General features: G+C 56.8%; 8 non-coding genes and 11 pseudogenes across 8 annotated transcripts; all 19 read right to left on the bottom strand.

The window, feature by feature from the left end:
• Positions 1-590: 590 nt before the first annotated feature.
• LOC147328749 (5S ribosomal RNA) lies at positions 591-709 on the bottom strand (annotated as a pseudogene).
• A 583-nt stretch (positions 710-1,292) lies between these two features.
• On the bottom strand, positions 1,293-1,411 carry LOC147328748 (5S ribosomal RNA; annotated as a pseudogene).
• Positions 1,412-2,588: 1,177 nt separating this feature from the next.
• On the bottom strand, positions 2,589-2,707 carry LOC147328747 (5S ribosomal RNA). The gene has a single exon (XR_015129648.1). It is a non-coding gene; the product is annotated as a 5S ribosomal RNA (ribosomal RNA).
• Positions 2,708-3,885: 1,178 nt separating this feature from the next.
• Positions 3,886-4,004, bottom strand: LOC147328746 (5S ribosomal RNA; annotated as a pseudogene).
• A 1,574-nt stretch (positions 4,005-5,578) lies between these two features.
• On the bottom strand, positions 5,579-5,697 carry LOC147328745 (5S ribosomal RNA; annotated as a pseudogene).
• Positions 5,698-8,342: 2,645 nt separating this feature from the next.
• LOC147328744 (5S ribosomal RNA) lies at positions 8,343-8,461 on the bottom strand. Its single transcript, XR_015129572.1, has one exon. It is a non-coding gene; the product is annotated as a 5S ribosomal RNA (ribosomal RNA).
• Positions 8,462-10,545: 2,084 nt separating this feature from the next.
• LOC147328743 (5S ribosomal RNA) lies at positions 10,546-10,664 on the bottom strand. Its single transcript, XR_015129637.1, has one exon. It is a non-coding gene; the product is annotated as a 5S ribosomal RNA (ribosomal RNA).
• Positions 10,665-11,525: 861 nt separating this feature from the next.
• Positions 11,526-11,644, bottom strand: LOC147328742 (5S ribosomal RNA; annotated as a pseudogene).
• Positions 11,645-12,268: 624 nt separating this feature from the next.
• LOC147328741 (5S ribosomal RNA) lies at positions 12,269-12,387 on the bottom strand. Its single transcript, XR_015129625.1, has one exon. It is a non-coding gene; the product is annotated as a 5S ribosomal RNA (ribosomal RNA).
• A 1,804-nt stretch (positions 12,388-14,191) lies between these two features.
• LOC147328740 (5S ribosomal RNA) lies at positions 14,192-14,310 on the bottom strand (annotated as a pseudogene).
• An 863-nt stretch (positions 14,311-15,173) lies between these two features.
• On the bottom strand, positions 15,174-15,292 carry LOC147328739 (5S ribosomal RNA). Its single transcript, XR_015129614.1, has one exon. It is a non-coding gene; the product is annotated as a 5S ribosomal RNA (ribosomal RNA).
• Positions 15,293-16,434: 1,142 nt separating this feature from the next.
• On the bottom strand, positions 16,435-16,553 carry LOC147328738 (5S ribosomal RNA). Its single transcript, XR_015129619.1, has one exon. It is a non-coding gene; the product is annotated as a 5S ribosomal RNA (ribosomal RNA).
• A 621-nt stretch (positions 16,554-17,174) lies between these two features.
• On the bottom strand, positions 17,175-17,293 carry LOC147328737 (5S ribosomal RNA). Its single transcript, XR_015129707.1, has one exon. It is a non-coding gene; the product is annotated as a 5S ribosomal RNA (ribosomal RNA).
• A 2,244-nt stretch (positions 17,294-19,537) lies between these two features.
• LOC147328736 (5S ribosomal RNA) lies at positions 19,538-19,656 on the bottom strand (annotated as a pseudogene).
• A 661-nt stretch (positions 19,657-20,317) lies between these two features.
• LOC147328735 (5S ribosomal RNA) lies at positions 20,318-20,436 on the bottom strand (annotated as a pseudogene).
• A 936-nt stretch (positions 20,437-21,372) lies between these two features.
• LOC147328734 (5S ribosomal RNA) lies at positions 21,373-21,491 on the bottom strand (annotated as a pseudogene).
• Positions 21,492-22,783: 1,292 nt separating this feature from the next.
• Positions 22,784-22,902, bottom strand: LOC147328733 (5S ribosomal RNA). The gene has a single exon (XR_015129695.1). It is a non-coding gene; the product is annotated as a 5S ribosomal RNA (ribosomal RNA).
• A 1,376-nt stretch (positions 22,903-24,278) lies between these two features.
• On the bottom strand, positions 24,279-24,397 carry LOC147328732 (5S ribosomal RNA; annotated as a pseudogene).
• An 821-nt stretch (positions 24,398-25,218) lies between these two features.
• LOC147328731 (5S ribosomal RNA) lies at positions 25,219-25,337 on the bottom strand (annotated as a pseudogene).
• Between the last annotated feature and the right edge of the window lie 577 nt (positions 25,338-25,914).

Genomic DNA, 25,914 nt, shown 5'->3' with positions numbered 1-25,914 from the left:
GCACTGGTGTGGTGTAAGTGGCCTCAGCCAGCAGCAAAAGGGCCCTGGTGTGGTGTAAGTGGCCTCAGCCAGCAGCCACAGGCCCTGGTGTGGTGTAGGTGGCCTCAGCCAGCAGCCACAGGCCCTGGTGTGGTGTAAGTGGCCTCAGCCAGCAGCCACAGGCCCTGGTGTGGTGTAAGTGGCCTCAGCCAGCAGCCACAGGCCCTGGTGTGGTGTAAGTGGCCTCAGCCAGCAGCCACAGGCCCTGGTGTGGTGTAAGTGGCCTGAGCAAGAGCCACAGACCCTGGTGTGGTGTAATTGGCCTAAATAGCAACTAAGGCCCTGGTGTGGTGTATGTGGCCTCAGCCAGCAGCCACAGGCCCTGTTGTGGTGTAACTGAACTCAGCCAGAGCAACAGGCCCTGATGTGGTGTAAATGGCCCCAGCCGGTCACTCAGGCCCTGGTGTGGTGTAGGTGGCATCAGCTAGCAGCACAAGACATTGGAAAAGAGCCAAAAGCAATGTCGTTAATGTACCCTCATTAATGGGCAGCTGCTTTTGGTCTTTTAATACACCCCTTCTCTGGATCAAAAGCGGTTCAATGACATGAAAATCTTACAGCACCAGGTATTCCCAGGCAGTCTCCCATCCAAGTACTAACCAAGCCCAGCCCTGCTTAGCTTCCGAGATCAGACGAGGTCAGGCGTGCACAGGGTGGTATGGCCGTAAGCTGCTGGGCCCCGCACAATGTCTCAATTTATGGATTCAAGTGATTAGGTGGCAAGTACCTGAAGTTACGAAGACAATCCTATAACCATACCTGCATGTTTGCATAATACCCTAACCCAAAGGCTCAGTTTGGCATTTATCCAACAGCACAGGCCCTGGATTGTTGAAGATGGCCTCAGGAACCAGCACAGGGCCTGGTGTGTTGTACATGGCCACAGCTAGCAGCAGAGGGCCAGGTTTGGTGAAGATGGCCTCGGCCAGAAGCGCAGGGCCTGGTGTGATGTGAGTGGCCTGAGCAAGAGCCACAGACCCTGGTGTGGTGTAATTGGCCTCAATAGCAACTAAGGCCCTGGTGTGGTGTAACTGGCCTCAGCCAGCAGCCACAGGCCCTGGTGTGGTGTAAGTGGCCCCAGCCGGTCACTTAGGTCCTGGTGTGGTGTAGGTGGCATCAGCTAGCAGCACAAGACATTGGAAAAGAGCCAAAAGGAGTGTCGTTAATGTGCCCTCATTAATGGGCAGCTGCTTTTGGTCTTTTAATACACCCCTTCTCTGGATCAAAAGCGGTTCAATGACATGAAAATGAAAGACTGACAGCACCAGGTATTCCCAGGCAGTCTCCCATTCAAGTACTAACCAAGCCCAGCCCTGCTTAGCTTCCGAGATCAGACGAGGTCGGGTGTGCTCAGGGTGGTATGGCCGTAAGCTGCTGGGCCCAGCACAATGTCTCAATTTATGGATTCAAGTGATTAGGTGGCAAGTACCTGAAGTTACGAAGATAATCCTATAACCATACCTGCATGTTTGCATAATACCCTAACCCAAAGGCTCAGTTTGGCATTTATCCAACAGCACAGGCCCTGGATTGTTGAAGATGGCCTCAGGAACCAGCACAGGGCCTGGTGTGTTGTACATGGCCACAGCAAGCAGCACAGGGCCTGGTTTGGTGAAGATGGCCTCGGCCAGAAGCGCAGGGCCTGGTGTGATGTGAGTGGCCTGAGCAAGAGCCACAGGCCTTGGTGTGGTGTAAGTGGCCTCAGCCAGCAGCCACAGGCCCTGGTGTGGTGTAGGTGGCCTCAGCCAGCAGCCACAGGCCCTGGTGTGGTGTAAGTGGCCTCAGCCAGCAGCCACAGGCCCTGGTGTGGTGTAAGTGGCCTCAGCCAGCAGCCACAGGCCCTGGTGTGGTGTAAGTGGCCTCAGCCAGTGCCACAGGCCCTGGTGTAGTGTAAGTAGCCTGAGCAAGAGCCACAGACCCTGGTGTGGTGTAATTGGCCTCAGCCAGCAGCCACAGGCCCTGGTGTGGTGTAAGTGGCCTCAGCCAGTGCCACAGGCCCTGGTGTAGTGTAAGTGGCCTGAGCAAGAGCCACAGACCCTGGTGTGGTGTAAGTGGCCTCAGCCAGCAGCCACAGGCCCTGGTGTGGTGTAAGTGGCCTCAGCCAGTGCCACAGGCCCTGGTGTAGTGTAAGTAGCCTGAGCAAGAGCCACAGACCCTGGTGTGGTGTAATTGGCCTCAGCCAGCAGCCACAGGCCCTGGTGTGGTGTAAGTGGCCTCAGCCAGTGCCACAGGCCCTGGTGTAGTGTAAGTAGCCTGAGCAAGAGCCACAGACCCTGGTGTGGTGTAATTGGCCTCAGCCAGCAGCCACAGGCCCTGGTGTGGTGTAAGTGGCCTCAGCCAGCAGCCACAGGCCCTGATGTGGTGTAAGTTGCCCCAGCCGGTCACTTAGGCCCTGGTGTGGTGTAAGTGGCATCAGCTAGCAGCACAAGACATTGGAAAAGAGCCAAAAGCAGTGTCGTTAATGTGCCCTCATTAATGGGCAGCTGCTTTTGGTCTTTTAATACACCCCTTCTCTGGATCAAAAGCGGTTCAATGACATGAAAATGAAAGGCTTACAGCACCAGGTATTCCCAGGCAGTCTCCCATCCAAGTACTAACCAAGCCCAGCCCTGCTTAGCTTCCGAGATCAGACGAGGTCGGGCGTGCTCAGGGTGGTATGGCCGTAAGCTGCTGGCCGCAGCACAATGTCTCAATTTATGAATTCAAGTGATTAGGTGGCAAGTACCTGAAGTTACGAAGACAATCCTATAACCATACCTGCATGTTTGCATAATACCCTAACCCAAAGGCTCAGTTTGGCATTTATCCCACAGCACAGGCCCTGGATTGTTGAAGATGGCCTCAAGAACCAGCACAGGACCTGGTGTGTTTTACATGGCCACAGCAAGCAGCACAGGGCCTGGTTTGGTGAAGATGGCCTCAGCAAGCAGCCACAGGCCCTGGTTTGGTGTAAGTGGCCTCAGCCAGCAGCCACAGGCCCTGGTGTGGTTTAAGTGGCCTCAGCCAGCAGCCACAGGCCCTGGTGTGGTGTAAGTGGCCTCAGCCAGCAGCCACAGGCCCTGGTGTGGTCTAAGTGGCGTCAGCCAGTGCCACAGGCCCTGGTGTGGTGTAAGTGGCCTGAGTAAGTGCCACAGGCCCTGGTGTGGTGTAAGTGGCCAAAGCCAGAACCACAGGCCCTGGTGTGGTGTAAGTGGCCTCAATAGCAAATAAGGCCCTGGTGTGGTGTAAGTGGCCTGAGCAAGAGCCACAGGGCCTGGTTTGGTGAAGATGGCCTCGGCCAGAAGCGCAGGGCCTGGTGTGATGTGAGTGGCCTGAGCAAGAGCCACAGGCCCTGGTGTGGTGTAAGTGGCCTCAGCCAGCAGCCACAGGCCCTGGTGTGGTGTAAGTCACCTCAGCCAGAAGCCACAGGCACTGGTGTGGTGTAAGTGGCCTCAGCCAGCAGCAAAAGGGCCCTGGTGTGGTGTAAGTCGCCTCAGCCAGCAGCCACAGGCCCTGGTGTGGTGTAGATGGCCTCAGCCAGCAGCCACAGGCCCTGGTGTGGTGTAAGTGGCCTCAATAGCAACTAAGGCCCTGGTGTGGTGTAAGTGGCTTCAGCCAGCAGCCACAGGCTCTGGTGTGGTGTAACTGGCCTCAGCCAGCAGCCACAGGCCCTGATGTGGTGTAAGTGGCCCCAGCCGGTCACTCAGGCCCTGGTGTGGTGTAGGTGGCATCAGCTAGCAGCACAAGACATTGGAAAAGAGCCAAAAGCAGTGTCGTTAATGTGCCCTCATTAATGGGCAGCTGCTTTTGGTCTTTTAATACACCCCTTCTCTGGATCAAAAGCGGTTCAATGACATGAAAATGAAAGGCTTACAGAACTAGGTATTCCCAGGGAGTCTCCCATCCAAGTACTAACCAAGCCCAGCCCTGCTTAGCTTCCGAGATCAGACGAGGTCGGGCGTGCTCAGGGTGGTATGGCGGTAAGCTGCTGGCTCCAGCACAATGTCTCAATTTATGGATTCAAGTGATTAGGTGGCAAGTACCTGAAGTTACGAAGACAATCCTATAACCATACCTGCATGTTTGCATAATACCCTAACCCAAAGGCTCAGTTTGGCATTTATCCAACAGCACAGGCCCTGGATTGTTGAAGATGGCCTCAGGAACCAGCACAGGGCCTGCTGTGTTGTACATGGCCACAGCCAGCAGCCCAGGGCCTGGTTTGGTGAAGATGGCGTCGGCCAGAAGCGCAGGGCCTGGTGTGATGTGAGTGGCCTGAGCAAGAGCCACAGGCCCTGGTGTGGTGTAAGTGGCCTCAGCCAGCAGCCACAGGCCCTGGTGTGGTGTAAGTGGCCTCAGCCAGCAGCAAAAGGGCCCTGGTGTGGTGTAAGTCGCCTCAGCCAGCAGCCAAAGGCCCTGGTGTGGTGTAAGTCGCCTCAGCCAGAAGCCACAGGCACTGGTGTGGTGTAAGTGGCCTCAGCCAGCAGCAAAAGGGCCCTGGTGTGGTGTAAGTCGCCTCAGCCAGCAGCCAAAGGCCCTGGTGTGGTGTAGATGGCCTCAGCCAGCAGCCACAGGCCCTGGTGTGGTGTAAGTGGCCTCAGCCAGCAGCCACAGGCCCTGGTGTGGTCTAAGTGGCCTCAGCCAGAAGCACAGGGCCTGGTGTGATATGAGTGGCCTGAGCAAGAGCCACAGGCCCTGGTGTGGTGTAAGTGGCCTGAGCAAGAGCCACAGGCCCTGGTGTGGTGTAAGTGGCCTGAGCAAGAGCCACAGGCCCTGGTGTGGTGTAGGTGGCCTCAGCCAGCAGCCACAGGCCCTGGTGTGGTGTAGGTGGCCTCAGCCAGCAGCCACAAGCCCTTGTGTGGTGTAAGTGGCCTCAGCTAGCAGCCACAGGCCCTGGTGTGGTGTAGGTGGCCTCAGCCAGCAGCCACAAGCCCTTGTGTGGTGTAAGTGGCCTCAGCTAGCAGCCACAGGCCCTGGTGTGGTGTGAGTGGCCTCAGCCAGCAGCCACAGGCCCTGGTGTGGTCTAAGTGGCCTCAGCCAGTGCCACAGGCCCTGGTGTGGTGTAAGTGGCCTGAGCAAGAGCCACAGGCCCTGGTGTGGTGTAAGTGGCCTCAGCCAGCAGCCACAGGCCCTGGTGTGGTGTAAGTGGCCTGAGCAAGTGCCACAGGCCCTGGTGTGGTGTAAGTGGCCTAAGCCAGAGCCACAGGCCCTGGTGTGGTGTAAGTGGCCTCAATAGCAAATAAGACCCTGGTGTGGTGTAATTGGCCTCAATAGCAACTAAGGCCCTGGTGTGGTGTATGTGGCCTCAGGCAGCAGCCACAGGCCCTGTTGTGGTGTAACTGGCCTCAGCCAGAGCCACAGGCCCTGATGTGGTGTAAGTGGCCCCAGCCGGTCACTCAGGCCCTGGTGTGGTGTAGGTGGCATCAGCTAGCAGCACAAGACATTGGAAAAGAGCCAAAAGCAATGTCGTTAATGTGCGCTCATTAATGGGCAGCTGCTTTTGGTCTTTTAATACACCCCTTCTCTGGATCAAAAGCGGTTCAATGACATGAAAATGAAAGGCTTACAGCACCAGGTATTCCCAGGCAGTCTCCCATCCAAGTACTAACCAAGCCCAGCCCTGCTCAGCTTCCGAGATCAGACGAGGTCGGGCGTGCTCAGGGTGGTATGGCCGTAAGCTGCTGGCCCCAGCACAATGTCTCAATTTATGGATTCAGGTGATTAGGTGGCAAGTACCTGAAGTTACGAAGACAATCCTATAACCCTACCTTCATGTTTGCATAATACCCTAACCCAAAGGCTCAGTTTAGCATTTATCCAACAGCACAGGCCCTGGATTGTTGAAGATGGCCTCAGGAACCAGCACAGGGCCTGGTGTGTTGTACATGGCCACAGCTAGCAGCAGAGGGCCAGGTTTGGTGAAGATGGCCTCGGCCAGAAGCGCAGGGCCTGGTGTGATGTGAGTGGCCTGAGCAAGAGCCACAGACCCTGGTGTGGTGTAATTGGCCTCAATAGCAACTAAGGCCCTGGTGTGGTGTAACTGGCCTCAGCCAGCAGCCACAGGCCCTGGTGTGGTGAAACTGAACTCAGCCAGAGCAACAGGCCCTGATGTGGTGTAAGTGGCCCCAGCCGGTCACTCAGGCCCTGGTGTGGTGTAGGTGGCATCAGCCAGCAGCCACAGGCCCTGGTGTGGTGTAAGTGGCCTCAGCCAGCAGCCACAGGCCCTGGTGTGGTGTAAGTCACCTCAGCCAGAAGCCACAGGCACTGGTGTGGTGTAAGTGGCCTCAGCCAGCAGCAAAAGGGCCCTGGTGTGGTGTAAGTCGCCTCAGCCAGCAGCCACAGGCCCTGGTGTGGTGTAGGTGGCCTCAGCCAGCAGCCACAGGCCCTGGTGTGGTGTAAGTGGCCTCAGCCAGCAGCCACAGGCCCTGGTGTGGTGTAAGTGGCCTCAGCCAGCAGCCACAGGCCCTGGTGTGGTGTAAGTGGCCTCAGCCAGTGCCACAGGCCCTGGTGTGGTGTAAGTGGCCTGAGCAAGAGCCTCAGGCCCTGGTGTGGTGTAAGTGGCCTGAGCAAGAGCCACAGACACTGGTGTGGTGTAATTGGCCTCAATAGCAACTAATGCCCTGGTGTGGTGTAAGTGGCCTCAGCCAGCAGCAACAGGCCCTGGTGTGGTGTAAGTCGCCTCAGCCAGAAGCCACAGGCACTGGTGTGGTTTAAGTGGCCTCAGCCAGCAGCAAAAGGGCCCTGGTGTGGTGTAAGTGGCCTCAGCCAGTGCCACAGGCCCTGGTGTGGTGTAAGTGGCCTGAGCAAGAGCCACAGACCCTGGTGTGGTGTAATTGGCCTCAGCCAGCAGCCACAGGCCCTTGTGTGGTGTAAGTCGCCTCAGCCAGAAGCCACAGGCACTGGTGTGGTGTAAGTGGCCTCAGCCAGCAGCAAAAGGGCCCTGGTGTGGTGTAAGTGGCCTCAGCCAGCAGCCACAGGCCCTGGTGTGGTGTAGGTGGCCTCAGCCAGCAGCCACAGGCCCTGGTGTGGTGTAAGTGGCCTCAGCCAGCAGCCACAGGCCCTGGTGTGGTGTAAGTGGCCTCAGCCAGCAGCCACAGGCCCTGGTGTGGTGTAAGTGGCCTCAGCCAGCAGCCACAGGCCCTGGTGTGGTGTAAGTGGCCTGAGCAAGAGCCACAGACCCTGGTGTGGTGTAATTGGCCTAAATAGCAACTAAGGCCCTGGTGTGGTGTATGTGGCCTCAGCCAGCAGCCACAGGCCCTGGTGTGGTGTAGGTGGCCTCAGCCAGCAGCCACAGGCCCTGGTGTGGTGTAAGTGGCCTCAGCCAGCAGCCACAGGCCCTGGTGTGGTGTAAGTGGCCTCAGCCAGCAGCCACAGGCCCTGGTGTGGTGTAAGTGGCCTCAGCCAGTGCCACAGGCCCTGGTGTAGTGTAAGTAGCCTGAGCAAGAGCCACAGACCCTGGTGTGGTGTAATTGGCCTCAGCCAGCAGCCACAGGCCCTGGTGTGGTGTAAGTGGCCTCAGCCAGTGCCACAGGCCCTGGTGTAGTGTAAGTGGCCTGAGCAAGAGCCACAGACCCTGGTGTGGTGTAATTGGCCTCAGCCAGAAGCCACAGGCCCTGGTGTGGTGTAAGTCGCCTCAGCCAGAAGCCACAGGTACTGGTGTGGTGTAAGTGGCCTCAGCCAGCTGCAAAAGGGCCCTGGTGTGGTGTAAGTCGCCTCAGCCAGCAGCCACAGGCCCTGGTGTGGTGTAGGTGGCCTCAGCCAGCAGCCACAGGCCCTGGTGTGGTATAAGTGGCCTCAGCCAGCAGCCACAGGCCCTGGTGTGGTGTAAGTGGCCTCAGCCAGCAGCCACAGGCCCTGGTGTGGTGTAAGTGGCCTCAGCCAGTGCCACAGGCCCTGGTGTGGTGTAAGTGGCCTGAGCAAGAGCCACAGGCCCTGGTGTGGTGTAAGTGGCCTGAGCAAGAGCCACAGACCCTGGTGTGGTGTAATTGGCCTCAATAGCAACTAATGCCCTGGTGTGGTGTAGGTGGCCTCAGCCAGCAGCCACAGGCCCTGGTGTGGTGTAAGTGGCCTCAGCCAGCAGCCACAGGCCCTGGTGTGGTGTAAGTGGCCTCAGCCAGAGCCACAGGCCCTGATGTGGTGTAAGTGGCCCCAGCCGGTCACTCAGGCCCTTGTGTGGTGTAGGTTGCATTAGCTAGCAGCACAAGACATTGGAAAAGAGCCAAAAGCAATGTCGTTAATGTGCCCTCATTAATGGGCAGATGCTTTTGGTCTTTTAATACACCCCTTCTCTGGATCAAAAGCGGTTCAATGACATGAAAATGAAAGGCTTACAGCACCAGGTATTCCCAGGCAGTCTCCCATCCAAGTACTAACCAAGCCCAGCCCTGCTTAGCTTCCGAGATCAGACGAGGTCGGGCGTGCTCAGGGTGGTATGGCCATAAGCTGCTGGCCCCAGCACAATGTCTCAATTTATGGATTCAAGTGATTAGGTGGCAAGTACCTGAAGTTACGAAGACAATCCTATAACCATACCTGCATGTTTGCATAATACCCTAACCCAAAGGCTCAGTTTAGCATTTATCCAACAGCACAGGTCCTGGATTGTTGAAGATGGCCTCAGGAACCAGCACAGGGCCTGGTGTGTTGTACATGACCACAGCAAGCAGCACAGGGCCTGGTTTGGTGAAGATGGCCTCGGCCAGAAGCACAGGGCCTGGCGTGATATGAGTGGACTGAGCAAGAGCCACAGGCCCTGGTGTGGTGTAAGTGGAATCAGCCAGCAGCCACAGGCCCTGGTGTGGTGTAAGTGGCCTCAGCCAGAGCCACAGGCCCTGGTGTGGTGTAACTGGCCTCAATAGCAAATAAGGCCCTGGTGTGGTGTAAGTGGCCTCAGCCAGAGCCACAGGCCCTGGTGTGGTGTAAGTGGCCTCAATAGCAACTAAGGCCCTGGTGTGGTGTAAGTGGCCTCAGCCAGCAGTCACAGGCCCTGGTGTGGTGTAGGTGGCCTCAGCCAGCAGCCACAGGCTCTGGTGTGGTGTAAGTCGCCTCAGCCAGCAGCCACAGGCCCTGGTGTGGTGTAATTGGCCTCAGCCAGCAGCCACAGGCCCTGGTGTGGTGTAAGTGGCCTCAGCCAGCAGCCACAGGCCCTGGTGTGGTGTAAGTGGCCTCAGCCAGTGCCACAGGCCCTGGTGTGGTGTAAGTGGCCTGAGCAAGAGCCACAGAGCCTGGTGTGGTGTAATTGGCCTCAGCTAGCAGCCACAGGCCCTGGTGTGGTGTAAGTCGCCTCAGCCAGAAGCCACAGGCACTGGTGTGGTGTAAGTGGCCTCAGCCAGCAGCAAGAGGGCCCTGGTGTGGTGTAAGTGGCCTCAGCCAGCAGCCACAGGCCCTGGTGTGGTGTAAGTGGCCTCAGCCAGAGCCACAGGCCCTGGTGTGGTGTAACTGGCCTCAATAGCAAATAAGGCCCTGGTGTGGTGTAAGTGGCCTCAGCCAGAGCCACAGGCCCTGGTGTGGTGTAAGTGGCCTCAATAGCAACTAAGGCCCTGGTGTGGTGTAAGTGGCCTCAGCCAGCAGTCACAGGCCCTGGTGTGGTGTGGTGTAGGTGGCCTCAGCCAGCAGCCACAGGCCCTGGTGTGGTGTAAGTGGCCTCAGCCAGCAGCCACAGGCCCTGGTGTGGTGTAAGTGGCCTGAGCAAGAGCCACAGGCCCTGGTGTGGTGTAAGTGGCCTGAGCAAGAGCCACAGACCCTGGTGTGGTGTAATTGGCCTCAATAGCAACTAATGCCCTGGTGTGGTGTAGGTGGCCTCAGCCAGCAGCCACAGGCCCTGGTGTGGTGTAAGTGGCCTCGGCCAGCAGCCACAGGCCCTGGTGTGGTGTAAGTCGCCTCAGCCAGAAGCCACAGGCACTGGTGTGGTGTAAGTGGCCTCAGCCAGCAGCAAAAGGGCCCTGGTGTGGTGTAAGTGGCCTCAGCCAGTGCCACAGGCCCTGGTGTGGTGTAAGTGGCCTGAGCAAGAGCCACAGACCCTGGTGTGGTGTAAGTGGCCTCAGCCAGTGCCACAGGCCCTGGTGTGGTGTAAGTGGCCTGAGCAAGAGCCACAGACCCTGGTGTGGTGTAATTGGCCTCAATAGCAACTAAGGCCCTGGTGTGGTGTAGGTGGCCTCAGCCAGTGCCACAGGCCCTGGTGTGGTGTAAGTGGCCTGAGCAAGAGCCACAGACCCTGGTGTGGTGTAATTGGCCTCAATAGCAACTAAGGCCCTGGTGTGGTGTAGGTGGCCTCAGCCAGCAGCCACAGGCCCTGGTGTGGTGTAAGTGGCCTCAGCCAGCAGCCACAGGCCCTGATGTGGTGTAAGTGGCCCCAGCCGGTCCCTCAGGCCCTTGTGTGGTGTAGGTTGCATCAGCTAGCAGCACAAGACATTGGAAAACAGCCAAAAGCAATGTCGTTAATGTGCCCTCATTAATGGGGAGCTGCTTCTGGTCTTTTAATACACCCCTTCTCTGGATCAAAAGCGGTTCAATGACATGAAAAAGAAAGGCTTACAGCACCAGGTATTCCCAGGCAGTCTCCCATCCAAGTACTAACCAAGCCCAGCCCTGCTTAGCTTCCGAGATCAGACGAGGTCGGGCGTGCTCAGGGTGGTATGGCCGTAAGCTGATGGCCCCAGCACAATGTCTCAATTTATGGATTCAAGTGATTAGGTGGCAAGTACCTGAAGTTACGAAGACAATCCTATAACCATACCTGCATGTTTGCATAATACCCTAACCAAAAGGCTCAGTTTGGCATTTATCCAACAGCACAGGCCCTGGATTGTTGAAGATGGCCTCAAGAACCAGCACAGGACCTGGTGTGTTTTACATGGCCACAGCAAGCAGCACAGGGCCTGGTTTGGTGAAGATGGCCTCAGCAAGCAGCCACAGGCCCTGGTTTGGTGTAAGTGGCCTCAGCTAGCAGCCACAGGCCCTGGTGTGGTGTGAGTGGCCTCAGCCAGCAGCCACAGGCCCTGGTGTGGTCTAAGTGGCCTCAGCCAGTGCCACAGGCCCTGGTTTGGTGTAAGTGGCCTGAGCAAGAGCCACAGGCCCTGGTGTGGTGTAAGTGGCCTCAGCCAGCAGCCACAGGCCCTGGTGTGGTGTAAGTGGCCTGAGCAAGAGCCACAGGCCCTGGTGTGGTGTAATTGGCCTCAATAGCAACTAAGGCCCTGGTGTGGTGTAAGTGGCCTCAGCCAGCAGCCACAGGCCCTGGTGTGGTGTAAGTGGCCTCAGCCAGCAGCCACAGGCCCTGGTGTGGTGTAAGTGGCCTCAGCCAGAGCCACAGGCCCTGATGTGGTGTAAGTGGCCCCAGCCGGTCACTCAGGCCCTGGTGTGGTGTAGGTGGCATCAGCTAGCAGCACAAGACATTGGAAAACAGCCAAAAGCAATGTCGTTAATGTGCCCTCATTAATGGGCAGCTGCTTTTGGTCTTTTAATACACCCCTTCTCTGGATCAAAAGTGGTTCAATGACATGAAAATGAAAGGCTTACAGCACTAGGTATTCCCAGGCAGTCTCCCATCCAAGTACTAACCAAGCCCAGCCCTGCTCAGCTTCCGAGATCAGACGAGGTCGGGCGTGCTCAGGGTGGTATGGCCGTAACCTGCTGGCCCCAGCACAATGTCTCAATTTATGGATTCAGTTGATTAGGTGGCAAGTACCTGAAGTTACGAAGACAATCCTATAACCCTACCTTCATGTTTGCATAATACCCTAACCCAAAGGCTCAGTTTAGCATTTATCCAACAGCACAGGCCCTGGATTGTTGAAGATGGCCTCAGGAACCAGCACAGGGCCTGGTGTGTTGTACATGGCCACAGCTAGCAGCACAGGGCCTGGTTTGGTGAAGATGGCCTCGGCCAGAAGCGCAGGGCCTGGTGTGATGTGAGTGGCCTGAGCAAGAGCCACAGGCCCTGGTGTGGTGTAAGTGGCCTCAGCCAGCAGCCACAGGCCCTGGTTTGGTGTAAGTCGCCTCAGCCAGAACCCACAGGCCCTGGTGTGGTGTAACTGGCCTCAGCCAGAGCCACAGCCCCTGATGTGGTGTAAGTGGCCCCAGCCGGTCACTCAGGCCCTGGTGTGGTGTAGGTGGCATCAGCTAGCAGCACAAGACATTGGAAAAGAGCCAAAAGCAATGTGATTAATGTGCCCTTATTAATGGGCAGCTGCTTTTGGTCTTTTAATACACCCCTTCTCTGGATCAAAAGCGGTTCAATGACATGAAAATGAAAGGCTTACAGCACCAGGTATTCCCAGGCAGTCTCCCATCCAAGTACTAACCAAGCCCAGCCCTGCTTAGCTTCCGAGATCAGACGAGGTCGGGCGTGCTCAGGGTGGTATGGCCGTAAGCTGCTGGGCCCAGCACAATGTCTCAATTTATGGATTCAAGTGATTAGGTGGCAAGTACCTGAAGTTACGAAGACAATCCTATAACCATACCTGCATGTTTGTATAATACCCTAACCCAAAGGCTCAGTTTGGCATTTATCCAACAGCACAGGCCCTGGATTGTTGAAGATGGCCTCAGGAAACAGCACAGGGCCTGGTGTGTTGTACATGGCCACAGCAAGCAGCACAGGGCCTGGTTTGGTGAAGATGGCCTCAGCCAGAAGCACAGGGCCTGGTGTGATATGAGTGGCCTGAGCAAGAGCCACAGGCCCTGGTGTGGTGTAAGTGGCCTGAGCAAGAGCCACAGGCCCTGGTGTGGTGTAAGTGGCCTGAGCAAGAGCCACAGGCCCTGGTGTGGTGTAGGTGGCCTCAGCCAGCAGCCACAGGCCCTGGTGTGGTGTAGGTGGCCTCAGCCAGCAGCCACAAGCCCTTGTGTGGTGTAAGTGGCCTCAGCCAGCAGCCACAGGCCCTGGTGTGGTGTAAGTGGCCTCAGCCAGTGCCACAGGCCCTGGTGTGGTGTAAGTGGCCTGAGCAAGAGCCACAGACCATGGTGTGGTGTAATTGGCCTCAATAGCAACTAAGGCCCTGGTGTGGTGTAGGTGGCCTAAGCCAGCAGCCACAGGCCCTGGTGTGGTGTAAGTCGCCTCAGCCAGAAGCCACAGGCACTGGTGTGGTGTAAGTGGCCTCAGCCAGCAGCAAAAGGGCCCTGGTGTGGTGTAAGTCGCCTCAGCCAGCAGCCACAGGCCCTGGTGTGGTGTAGATGGCCTCAGCCAGCAGCCACAGGCCCTGGTGTGGTGTAAGTGGCCTCAGCCAGCAGCCACAGGCCCTGGTGTGGTCTAAGTTGCCTCAGCCAGAAGCACAGGGCCTGGTGTGATATGAGTGGCCTGAGCAAGAGCCACAGGCCCTGGTGTGGTGTAAGTGGCCTGAGCAAGAGCCACAGACCATGGTGTGGTGTAAGTGGCCTGAGCAAGAGCCACAGGCCCTGGTGTGGTGTAAGTGGCCTGAGCAAGAGCCACAGGCCCTGGTGTGGTGTAATTGGCCTCAATAGCAACTAAAGCCCTGGTGTGATGTAAGTGGCCTCAGCCAGCAGCCACAGGCCCTGGTGTAGTGTAAGTGGCCTGAGCAAGTGCCACAGGCCCTGGTGTGGTGTAAGTGGCCTAAGCCAGAGCCACAGGCCCTGGTGTGGTGTAAGTGGCCTCAATAGCAAATAAGGCCCTGGTGTGGTGTAAGTGGCCTGAGCAAGAACCACAGGGCCTGGTTTGGTGAAGATGGCCTCGGCCAGAAGCGCAGGGCCTGGTGTGATGTGAGTGGCCTGAGCAAGAGCCACAGGCCCTGGTGTGGTGTAAGTGGCCTCAGCCAGCAGCCACAGGCCCTGGTGTGGTGTAAGTGGCCTCAGCCAGAAGCCACAGGCACTGGTGTGGTGTAGGTGGCCTCAGCCAGCAGCCACAGGCCCTGGTGTGGTGTAAGTGGCCTCAATAGCAACTAAGGCCCTGGTGTGGTGTAAGTGGCTTCAGCCAGCAGCCACAGGCTCTGGTGTGGTGTAACTGGCCTCAGCCAGCAGCCACAGGCCCTGATGTGGTGAAAGTGGCCCCAGCCGGTCACTCAGGCCCTTGTGTGGTGTAGGTTGCATCAGCTAGCAGCACAAGACATTGGAAAAGAGCCAAAAGCAGTGTCGTTAATGTGCCCTCATTAATGGGCAGCTGCTTTTGGTCTTTTAATACACCCCTTCTCTGGATCAAAAGCGGTTCAATGACATGAAAATCAAAGGCTTACAGCACCAGGTATTCCCAGGCAGTCTCCCATCCAAGTACTAACCAAGCCCAGCCCTGCTTAGCTTCCGAGATCAGACGAGGTCGGGCGTGCTCAGGTTGGTATGGCCGTAAGCTGCTGGCCCCAGCACAATGTCTCAATTTATGGATTCAGGTGATTAGGTGGCAAGTACCTGAAGTTACGAAGACAATCCTATAACCCTACCTTCATGTTTGCATAATACCCTAACCCAAAGGCTCAGTTTAGCATTTATCCAACAGCACAGGCCCTGGATTGTTGAAGATGGCCTCAGGAACCAGCACAGGGCCTGGTGTGGTGTAGGTGGCCTCAGCCAGCAGCCACAGGCCCTGGTGTGGTGTAGGTGGCCTCAGCCAGCAGCCACAGGCCCTGGTGTGGTGTAAGTGGCCTCAGCCAGCAGCCACAGGCACTGGTGTGGTGTAGGTGGCCTCAGCCAGCAGCCACAGGCCCTGGTGTGGTGTAAGTGGCCTCAATAGCAACTAAGGCCCTGGTGTGGTGTAAGTGGCTTCAGCCAGCAGCCACAGGCCCTGGTGTGGTGTAAGTGGCCTCAGCCAGCAGCCACAGGCCCTGGTGTGGTGTAGGTGTCCTCAGCCAGCAGCCACAGGCCCTGGTGTGGTGTAAGTGGCCTCAATAGCAACTAAGGCCCTGGTGTGGTGTAAGTGGCTTCAGCCAGCAGCCACAGGCTCTGGTGTGGTGTAACTGGCCTCAGCCAGCAGCCACAGGCCCTGGTGTGGTGTAAGTGGCCTCAGCCAGAGCCACAGGCCCTGATGTGGTGTAAGTGGCCCCAGCCGGTCACTCAGGCCCTGGTGTGGTGTAGGTGGCATCAGCTAGCAGCACAAGACATTGGAAAACAGCCAAAAGCAGTGTCGTTAATGTGCCCTCATTAATGGGCAGCTGCTTTTGGTCTTTTAATACACCCCTTCTCTGGATCAAAAGCGGTTCAATGACATGAAAATGAAAGGCTTACAGCACCAGGTATTCCCAGGCAGTCTCCCATCCAAGTACTAACCAAGCCCAGCCCTGCTTAGCTTCCGAGATCAGACGAGGTCGGGCGTGCTCAGGGTGGTATGGCCGTAAGCTGCTGGCCCCAGCACAATGTCTCAATGTATGGATTCAAGTGATTAGGTGGCAAGTACCTGAAGTTACGAAGACAATCCTATAACCATACCTGCATGTTTGCATAATACCCTAACCCAAAGGCTCAGTTTGGCATTTATCCAACAGCACAGGCCCTGGATTGTTGAAGATGGCCTCAGGAACCAGCACAGGGCCTGGTGTGTTGTACATGGCCACAGCAAGCAGCACAGGGCCTGGTTTGGTGAAGATGGCCTTGGCCAGAAGCGCAGGGCCTGGTGTGATGTGAGTGGCCTGAGCAAGAGCCACAGGCCTTGGTGTGGTGTAAGTGGCCTCAGCCAGCAGCCACAGGCCCTGGTGTGGTGTAAGTCGCCTCAGCCAGAAGCCACAGGCACTGGTGTGGTGTAAGTGGCCTCAGCCAGCAGCAAAAGGGCCCTGGTGTGGTGTAAGTCGCCTCAGCCAGCAGCCACAGGCCCTGGTGTGGTGTAGGTGGCCTCAGCCAGCAGCCACAGGCCCTGGTGTGGTGTAAGTGGCCTCAGCCAGCAGCAAAAGGGCCCTGGTGTGGTGTAAGTCGCCTCAGCCAGCAGCCACAGGCCCTGGTGTGGTGTAGGTGGCCTCAGCCACCAGCCACAGGCCCTGGTGTGGTGTAAGTGGCCTCAGCCAGCAGCCACAGGCCCTGGTGTGGTGTAAGTGGCCTCAGCCAGCAGCCACAGGCCCTGGTGTGGTGTAAGTGGCCTCAGCCAGTGCCACAGGCCCTGGTGTGGTGTAAGTGGCCTGAGCAAGAGCCACAGGCCCTGGTGTGGTGTAAGTGGCCTGAGCAAGAGCCACAGACCCTGGTGTGGTGTAATTGGCCTCAATAGCAACTAAGGCCCTAGTGTGGTGTAGGTGGCCTCAGCCAGCAGCCACAGGCCCTGGTGTGGTGTAAGTGGCCTCAGCCAGCAGCCACAGGCCCTGATGTGGTGTAAGTGGCCCCAGCCGGTCCCTCAGGCCCTTGTGTGTTGTACGTTGCATCAGCTAGCAGCACAAGACATTGGAAAAGAGCCAAAAGCAATGTCGTTAATGTGCCCTCATTAATGGGCAGATGCTTTTGGTCTTTTAATACACCCCTTCTCTGGATCAAAAGCCGTTCAATGACATGAAAATGAAAGGCTTACAGCACCAGGTATTCCCAGGTAGTCTACCATCCAAGTACTAACCAAGCCCAGCCCTGCTTAGCTTCCGAGATCAGACGAGGTCGGGCGTGCTCAGGGTGGTATGGCCGTAAGCTGATGGCCCCAGCACAATGTCTCAATTTATGGATTCAAGTGATTAGGTGGCAAGTACCTGAAGTTACGAAGACAATCCTATAACCATACCTGCATGTTTGCATAATACCCTAACCCAAAGGCTCAGTTTGGCATTTATCCAACAGCACAGGCCCTGGATTGTTGAAGATGGCCTCTGGAACCAGCACAAGGCCTGGTGTGTTGTACATGGCCACAGCAAGCAGCACAGGGCCTGGTTTGGTGAAGATGGCCTCGGCCAGAAGCACAGGGCCTGACGTGATATGAGTGGCCTGAGCAAGAGCCACAGGCCCTGGTGTGGTGTAAGTGGCCTGAGCAAGAGCCACAGGCCCTGGTGTGGTGTAAGTGGCCTGAGCAAGAGCCAAAGGCCCTGGTGTGGTGTAATTGGCCTCAATAGCAACTAAGGCCCTGGTTTGGTGTATGTGGCCTCAGCCAGCAAATAAGGCCGTGGTGTGGTGTAGGTGGCATCAGCTAGCAGCACAAGACATTGGAAAACAGCCAAAAGCAAAGTCGTTAATGTGCCCTCATTAATGGGCAGCTGCTTTTGGTCTTTTAATACACCCCTTCTCTGGATCAAAAGCGGTTCAATGACATGAAAATGAAAGGCTTACAGCACCAGGTATTCCCAGGCAGTCTCCCATCCAAGTACTAACCAAGCCCAGCCCTGCTTAGCTTCCGAGGTCAGACGAGGTCGGGCGTGCTCAGAGTGGTATGGCCGTAAGCTGCTGGCCCCAGCACAATGTCTCAATTTATGGATTCAAGTGATTAGGTGGCAAGTACCTGAAGTTACGAAGACAATCCTATAACCATACCTGCATGTTTGCATAATACCCTAACCAAAAGGCTCAGTTTGGCATTTATCCAACAGCACAAGCCCTGGATTGTTGAAGATGGCCTCAAGAACCAGCACAGGACCTGGTGTGTTTTACATGGCCACAGCAAGCAGCACAGGGCCTGGTTTGGTGAAGATGGCCTCGGCCAGAAGCGCAGGGCCTGGTGTGATGTGAGTGGCCTGAGCAAGAGCCACAGGCCTTGGTGTGGTGTAAGTGGCCTCAGCCAGCAGCCACAGGCCCTGGTGTGGTGTAAGTCGCCTCAGCCAGAAGCCACAGGCACTGGTGTGGTGTAAGTGGCCTCAGCCAGCAGCAAAAGGGCCCTGGTGTGGTGTAAGTCGCCTCAGCCAGCAGCCACAGGCCCTGGTGTGGTGTAGGTGGCCTCAGCCAGCAGCCACAGGCCCTGGTGTGGTGTAAGTGGCCTCAGCCAGCAGCCACAGGCCCTGGTGTGGTGTAAGTGGCCTGAGCAAGAGCCACAGGCCCTGGTGTGGTGTAAGTGGCCTGAGCAAGAGCCACAGACCCTGGTGTGGTGTAATTGGCCTCAATAGCAACTAATGCCCTGGTGTGGTGTAGGTGGCCTCAGCCAGCAGCCACAGGCCCTGGTGTGGTGTAAGTGGCCTCAGCCAGCAGCCACAGGCCCTGGTGTGGTGTAAGTGGCCTGAGCAAGAGCCAAAGGCCCTGGTGTGGTGTAGGTGGCCTCAGCCAGCAGCCACAAGCCCTTGTGTGGTGTAAGTGGCCTCAGCCAGCAGCCACAGGCCCTGGTGTGGTGTAAGTGGCCTCAGCCAGTGCCACAGGCCCTGGTGTGGTGTAAGTGGCCTGAGCAAGAGCCACAGACCATGGTGTGGTGTAATTGGCCTCAATAGCAACTAAGGCCCTGGTGTGGTGTAGGTGGCCTAAGCCAGCAGCCACAGGCCCTGGTGTGGTGTAAGTGGCCTCAGCCAGCAGCCACAGGCCCTGGTGTGGTGTAAGTCGCCTCAGCCAGAAGCCACAGGCACTGGTGTGGTGTAAGTGGCCTCAGCCAGCAGCAAAAGGGCCCTGGTGTGGTGTAAGTCGCCTCAGCCAGCAGCCACAGGCCCTGGTGTGGTGTAGATGGCCTCAGCCAGCAGCCACAGGCCCTGGTGTGGTGTAAGTGGCCTCAGCCAGCAGCCACAGGCCCTGGTGTGGTCTAAGTGGCCTCAGCCAGAAGCACAGGGCCTGGTGTGATATGAGTGGCCTGAGCAAGAGCCACAGGCCCTGGTGTGGTGTAAGTGGCCTGAGCAAGAGCCACAGGCCCTGGCGTGGTGTAAGTGGCCTGAGCAAGAGCCACAGGCCCTGGTGTGGTGTAGGTGGCCTCAGCCAGCAGCCACAAGCCCTTGTGTGGTGTAAGTGGCCTCAGCCAGCAGCCACAGGCCCTGGTGTGGTGTAAGTGGCCTCAGCCAGTGCCACAGGCCCTGGTGTGGTGTAAGTGGCCTGAGCAAGAGCCACAGACCATGGTGTGGTGTAATTGGCCTCAATAGCAACTAAGGCCCTGGTGTGGTGTAAGTGGCCTCAGCCAGCAGCCACAGGCCCTGGTGTGGTGTAAGTGGCCTCAGCCAGCAGCCACAGGCCCTGGTGTGGTGTAAGTGGCCTCAGCCAGAGCCACAGGCCCTGATGTGGTGTAGGTGGCCTCAGCCAGCAGCCACAAGCCCTTGTGTGGTGTAAGTGGCCTCAGCCAGCAGCCACAGGCCCTGGTGTGGTGTAAGTGGCCTCAGCCAGTGCCACAGGCCCTGGTGTGGTGTAAGTGGCCTGAGCAAGAGCCACAGACCATGGTGTGGTGTAATTGGCCTCAATAGCAACTAAGGCCCTGGTGTGGTGTAAGTGGCCTCAGCCAGCAGCCACAGGCCCTGGTGTGGTGTAAGTGGCCTCAGCCAGCAGCCACAGGCCCTGGTGTGGTGTAAGTGGCCTCAGCCAGAGCCACAGGCCCTGATGTGGTGTAAGTGGCCCCAGCCGGTCACTCAGGCCCTGGTGTGGTGTAGGTGGCATCAGCTAGCAGCACAAGACATTGGAAAACAGCCAAAAGCAATGTCGTTAATGTGCCCTCATTAATGGGCAGCTGCTTTTGGTCTTTTAATACACCCCTTCTCTGAATCAAAAGCGGTTCAATGACATGAAAATGAAAGGCTTACACCACCAGGTATTCCCAGGCAGTCTCCCATCCAAGTACTAACCAAGCCCAGCCCTGCTCAGCTTCCGAGATCAGACGAGGTCGGGCGTGCTCAGGGTGGTATGGCCGTAAGCTGCTGGCCCCAGCACAATGTCTCAATTTATGGATTCAGGTGATTAGGTGGCAAGTACCTGAAGTTACGAAGACAATCCTATAACCCTACCTTCATGTTTGCATAATACCCTAACCCAAAGGCTCAGTTTTGCATTTATCCAACAGCACAGGCCCTGGATTGTTGAAGATGGCCTCAGGAACCAGCACAGGGCCTGGTGTGTTGTACATGGCCACAGCTAGCAGCACAGGGCCTGGTTTGGTGAAGATGGCCTCGGCCAGAAGCGCAGGGCCTGGTGTGATGTGAGTGGCCTGAGCAAGAGCCACAGGCCCTGGTGTGGTGTAAGTGGCCTCAATAGCAAATAAGGCCCTGGTGTGGTGTAAGTGGCCTCAGCCAGCAGCCACAGGCCCTGGTGTGGTGTAAGCGGCCTCAGCCAGTGCCACAGGCCCTGGTGTGGTGTAAGTGGCCTGAGCAAGAGCCAAAGACCCTGGTGTGGTGTAATTGGCCTCAATAGCAACTAAGGCCCTGGTGTGGTGTAGGTGGCATCAGCTAGCAGCACAAGACATTGGAAAACAGCCAAAAGCAATGTCGTTAATGTACCCTCATTAATGGGCAGCTGCTTTTGGTCTTTTAATACACCCCTTCTCTGGATCAAAAGCGGTTCAATGACATGAAAATGAAAAGCCTTACAGGACCAGGTTTTCCCAGGCAGTCTCTCATCCAAGTACTAACCAAGCCCAGCCCTGCTTATCTTCCGAGATCAGACGAGGTCGGGCGTGCTCAGGGTGGTATGGCCGTAAGCTGCTGGCTCCAGCACAATGTCTCAATTTATGGATTCAAGTGATTAGGTGGCAAGTACCTGAAGTTACGAAGATAATCCTATAACCATACCTGCATGTTTGCATAATACCCTAACCCAAAGGCTCAGTTTGGCATTTATCCAACAGCACAGGCCCTGGATTGTTGAAGATGGCCTCAGGAACCAGCACAGGGCCTGGTGTGTTGTACATGGCCACAGCAAGCAGCACAGGGCCTGGTTTGGTGAAGATGGCCTCGGCCAGAAGCACAGGGCCTGGTGTGATATGAGTGGCCTGAGCAAGAGCCACAGGCCCTGGTGTGTTGTAAGTGGCCTCAGCCAGCAGCCACAGGCCCTGGTGTGGTGTAGGTGGCCTCAGCCAGCAGCCACAGGCCCTTGTGTGGTGTAAGTGTCCTCAGCCAGCAGCCACAGGCCCTGGTGTGGTGTAAGTGGCCTCAGCCAGTGCCACAGGCCCTGGTGTGGTGTAATTGGCCTCAATAGCAACTAAGGCCCTGGTGTGGTGTAAGTGGCCTGAGCAAGAGCCACATACCCTGGTGTGGTGTAATTGGCCTCAATAGCAACTAAGGCCCTGGTGTGGTGTAAGTGGCCTGAGCAAGAGCCAAATACCCTGGTGTGGTGTAATTGGCCTCAATAGCAACTAAGGCCCTGGTGTGGTGTAGGTGGCCTCAGCCAGCAGCCACAGGCCCTGGTGTGGTGTAATTGGCCTCAGCCAGAGCAACAGGCCCTGATGTGGTGTAAGTGGCCCCAGCCGGTCACTCAGGCCCTGGTGTGGTGTAGGTGGCATCAGCTAGCAGCACAAGACATTGGAAAACAGCCAAAAGCAATGTCGTTAATGTACCCTCATTAATGGGCAGCTGCTTTTGGTCTTTTAATACACCCCTTCTCTGGATCAAAAGCGGTTCAATGACATGAAAATGAAAAGCCTTACAGGACCAGGTTTTCCCAGGCAGTCTCTCATCCAAGTACTAACCAAGCCCAGCCCTGCTTAGCTTCCGAGATCAGACGAGGTCGGGCGTGCTCAGGGTGGTATGGCCGTAAGCTGCTGGCTCCAGCACAATGTCTCAATTTATGGATTCAAGTGATTAGGTGGCAAGTACCTGAAGTTACGAAGACAATCCTATAACCATACCTGCATGTTTGCATAATACCCTAACCCAAAGGCTCAGTTTGGCATTTATCCAACAGCACAGGCCCTGGATTGTTGAAGATGGCCTCAGGAACCAGCACAGGGCCTGGTGTGTTGTACATGGCCACAGCAAGCAGCACAGGGCCTGGTTTGGTGAAGATGGCCTCAGCCAGAAGCACAGGGCCTGGTGTGATATGAGTGGCCTGAGCAAGAGCCACAGGGCCTGGTGTGATGTGAGTGGCCTGAGCAAGAGCCACAGGCCCTGGTGTGGTGTAAGTGGCCTCAGCCAGCAGCCACAGGCCCTGGTGTGGTGTAAGTGGCCTCAGCCAGAAGCCACAGGCCCTGGTGTGGTGTAAGTCGCCTCAGCCAGCAGCAAAAGGGCCCTGGTGTGGTGTAAGTGGCCTCAGCCAGCAGCCACAGGCCCTGGTGTGGTGTAGGTGGCCTCAGCCAGCAGCCACAGGCCCTGGTGTGGTGTAAGTGGCCTCAGCCAGCAGCCACAGGCCCTGGTGTGGTGTAAGTGGCCTCAGCCAGTGCCACAGGCCCTGGTGTGGTGTAAGTGGCCTGAGCAAGAGCCACAGGCCCTGGTGTCGTGTAATTGGCCTCAATAGCAACTAAGGCCCTGGTGTGGTGTATGTGGCCTCAGCCAGCAGCCACAGGCCCTGGTGTGGTGTAAGTGGCCTCAGAAGCAAATAAGGCCGTGGTGTGGTGTAAGTGGCCTCAGCCAGAGACACAGGCCCTGGTGTGGTGTAAGTGGCCTCAGAAGCAAATAAGGCCGTGGTGTGGTGTAAGTGGCCTCAGCCAGCAGCCACAGGCCCTGGTCTGGTGTAAGTTGCCCCAGCCAGTGCCACAGGCCCTGGTGTGGTGTAAGTGGCCTGAGCAAGAGCCACAGACCCTGGTGTGGTGTAATTGGCCTCAATAGCAACTAAGGCCCTGGTGTGGTGTAGGTGGCCTCAGCCAGCAGCCACAGGCCCTGGTGTGGTGTAAGTGGCCTCAGCCAGCAGCCAAAGGCCCTGATTTGGTGTAAGTGGCCCCAGCCGGTCACTCAGGCCCTGGTGTGGTGTAGGTGGCATCAGCTAGCAGCACAAGACATTGGAAAACAGCCAAAAGCAATGTCGTTAATGTGCCCTCATTAATGGGGAGCTGCTTTTGGTCTTTTAATACACCCCTTCTCTGGATCAAAAGCGGTTCAATGACATGAAAATGAAAGGCTTACAGCACCAGGTATTCCCAGGCAGTCTCCCATCCAAGTACTAACCAAGCCCAGCCCTGATTAGCTTCCGAGATCAGACGAGGTCGGGCGTGCTCAGGGTGGTATGGCCGTAAGCTGCTGGCCCCACCACAATGTCTCTATTTATGGATTCAAGTGATTAGGTGGCAAGTACCTGAAGTTACGAAGACAATCCTATAACCATACCTGCATGTTTGCATAATACCCTAACCCAAAGGCTCAGTTTAGCATTTATCCAACAGCACAGGCCCTGGATTGTTGAAGATGGCCTCAGGAACCAGCACAGGACCTGGTGTGTTGTACATGGCCACAGCAAGCAGCACAGGGCCTGGTTTGGTGAAGATGGCCTCGGCCAGAAGCGCAGGGTCTGGTGTGATGTGAGTGGCCTGAGCAAGAGCCACAGACCCTGGTGTGGTGTATGTGGCCTCAGCCAGCAAGAGCCACAGGCCCTGGTGTGGTGTAACTGGCCTCAGCCAGCAGCCACAGGCCCTGGTGTGGTGTAAGTGGCCTCAGCCAGAGCCACAGGCCCTGATGTGGTGTAAGTCGCCTCAGCTAGCAGCACAGGGCCTGGTTTGGTGAAGATGGCCTCGGCCAGAAGCACAGGGCCTGGTGTGATATGAGTGGCCTGAGCAAGAGCCACAGGCCCTGGTGTGGTGTAAGTGGCCTCAGCCCGCAGCCACAGGCCCTGGTGTGTTGTAAGTGGCCTCAGCCAGCAGCAACAGGCCCTGGTGTGGTGTAAGTCGCCTCAGCCAGAAGCCACAGGCACTGGTGTGGTGTAAGTGGCCTCAGCCAGCAGCAACAGGCGCTGGTGTGGTGTAAGTCGCCTCAGCAAGCAGCCACAGGCCCTGGTGTGGTGTAGGTGGCCTCAGCCAGCAGCCACAGGCCCTGGTGTGGTGTAAGTGGCCTCAGCCAGCAGCCACAGGCCCTGGTGTGGTCTAAGTGGCCTCAGCAAGAGCCACAGACCCTGGTGTGGTGTAATTGGCCTCAATAGCAACTAAGGCCCTGGTGTGGTGTATGTGGCCTCAGGCAGCAGCCACAGGCCCTGTTGTGGTGTAACTGGCCTCAGCCAGAGCCACAGGCCCTGGTGTGGTGTAAGTGGCCTCAGCCAGCAGCCACAGGCCCTGGTGTGGTCTATTTTGCCTCAGCCAGTGCCACAGGCCCTGGTGTGGTGTAAGTGGCCAGAGCAAGAGCCACAGACCCTGGTGTGGTGTAATTGGCCTCAATAGCAACTAAGGCCCTGGTGTGGTGTATGTGGCCTCAGCCAGCAGCCAGAGGCCCTGATGTGGTGTAAGTGGCCCCAGCCGGTCACTCAGGCCCTGGTGTGGTGTAGGTGGCATCAGCTAGCAGCACAAGACATTGGAAAAGAGCCAAAAGCAATGTCGTTAATGTGCCCTCATTAATGGGCAGCTGCTTTTGGTCTTTTAATACACCCCTTCTCTGGATCAAAAGCGGTTCAATGACATGAAAATCAAAGGCTTACAGGACCAGGTATTCCCAGGCATTCTCCCATCCAAGTACTAACCAAGCCCAGCCCTGCTTAGCTTGCGAGATCAGACGAGGTCGGGCGTGCTCAGGGTGGTATGGCCGTAAGCTGCTGGCCCCAGCACAATGTCTCAATTTATGGATTCAAGTGATTAGGTGGCAAGTACCTGAAGTTACGAAGACAATCCTATAACCATACCTGCATGTTTGCATAATACCCTAACCCAAAGGCTCAGTTTGTCATTTATCCAACAGCACAGGCCCTGGATTGTTGAAGATGGCCTCAGGAACCAGCACAGGGCCTGGTGTGTTGTACATGGCCAGAGCAAGCAGCACAGGGCCTGGTTTGGTGAAGATGGCCTCAGCCAGAAGCACAGGGCCTGGTGTGATATGAGTGGCCTGAGCAAGAGCCACAGGCCCTGGTGTGGTGTAAGTGGCCTGAGCCAGCAGCCACAGGCCCTGGTGTGGTGTAAGTGGCCCTAGCAAGAGCCACAGGCCCTGGTGTGGTGTAAGTGGCCTCAGCCAGCAGCCACAGGCCCTGGTGTGGTGTAGGTGGCCTCAGCCAGCAGCCACAGGCCCTTGTGTGGTGTAAGTGGCCTCAGCCAGCAGCCACAGGCCCTGGTGTGGTGTAAGTGGCCTCAGCCAGTGCCACAGGCCCTGGTGTGGTGTAAGTGGCCTGAGCCAGAGCCACAGGCCCTGGTGTGGTGTAAGTGGCCTCAGCCAGCAGCCACAGACCCTGGTGTGGTGTAATTGGCCTCAATAGCAACTAAGGCCCTGGTGTGGTGTATGTGGCATCAGCTAGCAGCACAAGACATTGGAAAAGAGCCAAAAGCAATGTCGTTAATGTGCCCTCATTAATGGGGAGCTGCTTTTGGTCTTTTAATACACCCATTCTCTGGATCAAAAGCGGTTCAATGACATGAAAATGAAACGCTTACAGCACCAGGTATTCCTAGGTGGTCACCCATCCAAGTACTAACCAAGCCCAGCCCTGATTAGCTTCCCAGATCAGACGCGGTTGGGCGTGCTCAGGGTGGTATAGACGTAAGCTGCTGGCCCCAGCACAATGTCTCAATTTATGGATTCAAGTGATTAGGTGGCAAGTACCTGAAGTTACGAAGACAATCCTATAACCATACCTGCATGTTTGCATAATACCCTAACCCAAAGGCTCAGTTTAGCATTTATCCAACAGCACAGGCCCTGGATTGTTGAAGATGGCCTCAGGAACCAGCACAGGGCCTGGTGTGTTGTACATGGCCACAGCTAGCAGCAGAGGGCCTGGTTTGGTGAAGATGGCCTCGGCCAGAAGCACAGGGCCTGGTCTGATGTGAGTGGCCTGAGCAAGAGCCACAGGCCCTGGTGTGGTGTAGATGGCCTCAGCCAGAGCCACAGGCCCTGGTGTGGTGTAGTTGCCCCCAGCCGGGCAACTCAGGCCCTGGTGTGGTGTAGATTGCCTTAGCCAGAGTCACAGACCCTGGTGGCCTGAGCAAGAGCCACAGGCCCTGGTGTGGTGTAAGTGGCCTCAGCCAGAGCCACAGGCCCTGGTGTGGTGTAGGTGGCCTCAGCCGGCAACTCAGACCCTGTTGGGGTGTAACTAGCCTCTCTGTCCAAAATGTGAACATTG

The sequence above is a fragment of the Aulonocara sp. 'chitande type north' Nkhata Bay genome, linkage group LG5, assembly GCF_057382095.1.
Source record: "Aulonocara sp. 'chitande type north' Nkhata Bay isolate Kocher_YH1m ecotype deep benthic linkage group LG5, A_spYH_male_GT1.1, whole genome shotgun sequence".
Classification (NCBI taxonomy): domain Eukaryota; kingdom Metazoa; phylum Chordata; class Actinopteri; order Cichliformes; family Cichlidae; genus Aulonocara; species Aulonocara sp. 'chitande type north' Nkhata Bay.
This window is presented reverse-complemented; position numbering and strand designations above follow the sequence as displayed.